Source organism: Penaeus vannamei, chromosome 7 (assembly GCF_042767895.1).
Source record: "Penaeus vannamei isolate JL-2024 chromosome 7, ASM4276789v1, whole genome shotgun sequence".
NCBI lineage: Eukaryota > Metazoa > Arthropoda > Malacostraca > Decapoda > Penaeidae > Penaeus > Penaeus vannamei.
In genome coordinates this window covers 24951405-24956404 of record NC_091555.1, presented here as the reverse complement: position 1 = coordinate 24956404, position 5000 = coordinate 24951405, and the positions used below count along the sequence as shown (strand labels likewise).

The following is a 5000-nucleotide window of genomic DNA, read 5'->3' as shown; positions in this document are numbered from 1 at the left end:
TGCTTTATATGTTTACTATCTTCTTTTATGTGTCTACTATCTACTTTAATATGTTTATCTATTTTATATGTCTATCTACTTTTATATGCCTATCATGAATATGACAGGTTATGACGTACCTGAGAGCGAAAATATATAGAAAACTCAAAATGGACACTTTTTTAACATCTGAATCAAAACTGCAATTTTGAGTGGGATTTCGTAATATTAGCAGAGTTAAATATCTTATCTATTAACTTATTTGCTTATTAAGTTTGATGTTTGTGTTGGGGAGGGGTTCGTGTAGCACCAAATTGAGTTTTCTTTATCAACTTTTCATATCTTTATTTCAATTTTTGATCATCTTTCTCTACCTTAGGAGATAATATTGGGGTTTAAAGAAATGTCACAGGTTTATATTTGTTTGTAGAAGTGAGATAGCTGGCAGACGGTTTTAGATGGCGCAAAGATGCCATCCTTGCTGAAAAATGTGTAAGTGAGGAGTGAGTGAAAGAGAGCGGGGAGGGAGGGAGGGAGAGAGAGAGAGAGAGAGAGAGAGAGAGAGAGAGAGAGAGAGAGAGAGAGAGAGAGAGAGAGAGAGAGAGAGAGAGAGAGAGAGAGAGAGAGAGGGAGAGAGAGAAGAGAAGAAAGAGAGAGAGAGAGAGAGAGAGAGAGAGAGAGAGAGAGAGAGAGAGAGAGAGAGAGAGAGAGAGAGAGAGAGAGAGAGAGAGAGAGAGAGTGAGAGGAAGGAGAGAGAAGAGAGAGAGAGAGAGAGAGAGAGAGAGACAGACAGACAGACAGACAGACAGTGAGAGAGACAGAGACAAAGTGAAGAGAAGATAAAGAAAGAAAGAGAAAGAGAGGGAGGAGAGAAGAGAGAGAGAAAGAGAGAGAGAGAGAGAGAGAGAGAGAGAGACAGACAGACAGACAGACAGACAGACAGACAGACAGACAGAGACAGAGTGAGAGCGTGAAAGAGAGATAAAGAAAGAAAGAGAGACAGAGAAAGAGAAAAAGAGAAAGAGAGAGACAGACAGACAGACAGAAAGAGAGAGAGACAGACAGACAGACAGACAGACAGACAAACAGACAGAGACAGAGAAAGAGAGAGAGAGAGAGTAAGAGAGAGAGAGAATGAGAAAGAGAGAGAGAGAGAGAGAGAGAGAGAGAGAGAGAGAGAGAGAGAGAGAGAGAGAGACAGACAGACAGACAGACAGACAGACAGAGACAGAGTGAGAGCGTGAAGAGATAAGAGAAAGAGAGAGAGAGAGAGAGAGAGAGAGAGAGAGAGAGAGAGAGAGAGAGAGAGAATGAGAGAGAGAGAGAGAGAGAGAGAGAGAGAGAGAGAGAGAGAGAGAGAGAGAGAGAGAGAGAAGAGAGAGAGAGAGAGAGAGAGAGAGAGAGAGAGAGAGAGAGAGAGAGAGAGAGTAGAGAGAGAGAGAGACAACGACAAGAGAGAGAGGCAGAATGTAACTTCACAGAATTACATGAGAATGAGAGAGAGAGAGAGAGGAGAGAGAGAGGAGGAAATTACTTCCATAAAATGCTGTGTATCCCTCCCATACCAAGTAACAAACAACGACAATCTCACTCGAGGAACACAACATACATCTGTTCAGCCATTCACTATCACCATAACTTTCATCTCACGGCCTCCTCTTGTCGCCTTTCCTTTCTCTTGGGATTTTGCCAACTTCCGGTTCTGACGAGGCACATGTCAATTCCCGAGTGCCTGTCACGCAGTTATTCGTAGCGGTAGTTCGCTTCAATTTGGATAGTTTAGGTGGAGAGTTTTGGATTTTTTTCTCCGTCCATTTCTCTCTCTCTCTCTCTCTCTCTCTCTCTCTCTCTCTCTCTCTCTCTCTCTCTCTCTCTCTCTCTCTCTCTCTCTCTCTCGCTCTCTCTCTCTCTCTCTCTTTCTTTATCTCTCTCTCTCGCTCACTCTCGCTCTCTCTTTCTTTCTCTCTCTCTCTCTCTCTCTCTCTCTCTCTCCCTTCTCTCTCTCCCTCTCCCTCTTTCTCTCTCTCCCTCTCTCTCTCTCTCTCTCTCTCTCTCTCTTTCTCTGCCTATCTTTCTCTCATCCTTTCCCTTTCCCTCTCCCTCCCTCTCTCCCATTCCCACTCCCACTCGCTCTCACTCTCACTATTATTTTTCTAACTCTTTCCTGCATCATTGTCGTTGCTTTTAACATACATGGAAATCATCTTCATTACTACCATTATTGCCATTACTGCTGCCACCATAATTACCTTATTGTCATTCTTATTTACAATAATAGTAATATTATTACACGTGATTATTACTATCACTATGCTCTCGATTTTAGTCATACTATTATTATGTTCATCATTATTGACATTACCATCACTATTATCATCATTATTATGAGCCTCATTGTCTTTTTTATATAATTATTATTGTTAGTGTTGCTAGTGTTTATATAGCACTTGTAATTATGATTATTTTCTGTATAATTATAATCGACAACTTTAGCATCATTGACATTTTTCACCACCATCATTACGTCTTAAACCATCATTATCAGATAATACTATTATCGCGGTAATTATATTGATTAATCATCACCACCACCATCACCACCACCATCATCATCACCACCACCATCATCATCATCACCACCACCACCATCATCATCACCATCATCAAGCCGGTTCTCTATGTATCTAATTATTTGTCTGTGTATATACAGAGAAAGAGAAGTCTTTCGTCACCACAACCCTATTTACATCTAATGTTACAATTCTGAAAGAGGGGTAAATCAAAGACTATGAGAACTAATAAACAAGGCTTGACATACAAAAAATGGTCACCATTTGATAGCAGCATATAGTTTATAGTATATAAAGAGAGATCTGTGCCTAAAGGTTCCATAGGCTTACGCTGAGCTTAACAATGGATCAGTAACGGTAATAAGTAACCACACACTAGGGTTACCAAATGCTTCCACATATGACCGAAGAACGTGTAAGACTACTCAGTTGTACGTTCAGTAGTTTCAGGTAAAGAATTCTCATATCGCATGTATCAGAGATGACTAGGACAGCATATTATGAAGATGAAAGGCGGTAAGATGCTGGCAATGTGAGGGACATATTAATCATAGTTAAAGCCAGATCAGACGACTAAATTGTTTTATGAGCCTTTTATAAAATCGCCATAATTGATATGTAGAGAAGAGGATCAAACGAGGGAAGGGCATAAAGAAGCACAGAGATTAAGAACAGGCAAATTGAAATTCCAAGAACACATAACTAGAAATCACATTATAAAAAAGGAAGCCCCACAGCCTACTCGGCTAGCGAAAGAAAGAACATAGAGAGATGATAGCATACGAGAATGACAGCGAAACACCGCGGGGTTTATTTTCTACTTGTTTAGAAAAACGGTCACCCAAAAAAAGATTTTCCTCATTGGCTCCCCATTGTTTCCTGCTCTCCCCTTCCTCACCCATTATTATCCAAAGGAAGGTCTTCTCATTCATGTCCTAGTTCTCTCCTTTATCTGAACCCCAGTTCAATTTTGCCCATTTTTAAAGAATAATTCCTCCCTTTAACTCTCTATTTCCTTTTCCTTTACCCCGAATTTTGCTTGTTTTTCTAAGAAAGATTTTTCCCATTAAATCCCTCCACCTTACCTCCATTTTTGTACTTTATCCAATTAAATATTCCTCCCATTAGATCGTGCCTCTTCCCCTATATTTTTCCCTACACACTAAACGTAAACGGAGGAAGAAAAGCAATGCTACAGTAATTATGATTTTGAAAAAAAAAACACGGTCGACGGACAATGGACTTTGATGAAAAGATATGAAATGAAATCGAAAACTGCAGATATCTTCAGACTGACCGCCCGAATCGGTATGCAGGAAGGGCACTTGTCGCGTCTATGGGTGACCGGATGATTAAGCGATTGCGAGATAAAAACGTTCCACTTCTTTGATCCAAATTGCGGTAATGTTCTCCATCTGGCAAGTGAGAGAACAACGTGAACAGAGTGGGGGGGGAAGTTAAAATGTGTTGCAGAACATCCGTTTTTCTTTTCTTTTCTTTTCCTTTCTTACTATTCTGTTCACTCTTTTCCCACCGATTTTAATATTGCCGTTTTAATAGTATCTATGAAACGTCAAGAATAAAGCGGGTCCTCTTCGAACCGGGAGCCGCACGGCGGGGATGAAGGAAGTCAGAAAGTGTGGGTTGAGGTCTGGCTGCTAAAAATATGGCCATGAGTCAGTGAGCGAGGAACTGGCTGGCTGAAGGAATGCTCTCACCTGCTAGTGGCCAGCTGGCACCGACTCTTCAGGGGCCACACGCTCGCTGGCTCGCTGAGTGATAGATGGTACTTGCTCATTCTATACGGGTGTCCTCGCCGTAGACTCGGTAAAAATGCATATGCCTGAGATCTCTCGCTTGGCTTGTGAGATGGATACGACACGATTGATGAAAATGACACCGGTTTCACTCAATTCTCATTTCTTAATACCGACTTTTAAGGAACTGAAGAATAACCGGGTTCCAATCAGTCACTGACACGTCGCTGTCAGGGCGAAACAGCTAAACGACAGCAAACGTTAAGATTCCTCAAACCTTCACAATGCAGAGGTCATTTAAGCTTGACTGACGGTTCGGACGCCCTTGGCAAGGGGCGTGGGCGTGAGCTGAATCTGGACATCTTTCATAAACAACTCAGGGCCGGCGAACTAGGGATGTTTGGCAGATTAAAGAAATAAGGATCATGATTATATATTACGTATGTATTAAGCATCATCCAAATTCATTTGTGCTTTGCGGTTTTCTGCCTCGTGGACAACCTTAGTCTGTTTCTGATCTTTCCCTCGTGGCGATTTTATTTCTGTCTTCCTTTGTGTGCCTACCTCAGGGGCTGTTTTTTGTTCGTTATATTCCTGCATCGCCATCTTTAGTATCAATTTTGCCCGTCGTTATTTCATTTGACACATCATTCCTCCTCTTAACACCTCCCGTATCACCCTTTTCCCTTCATCT

The 5000-nt window shown here is 41.5% G+C and overlaps 1 protein-coding gene across 2 annotated transcripts in view; it reads left to right on the top strand.

Moving 5' to 3' along the window:
* The window catches only part of LOC113808112 (paramyosin, long form-like), a 113222-nt gene that overhangs the window by 51438 nt on the left and 56784 nt on the right, over positions 1 to 5000 (top strand). The window lies entirely within an intron of this gene.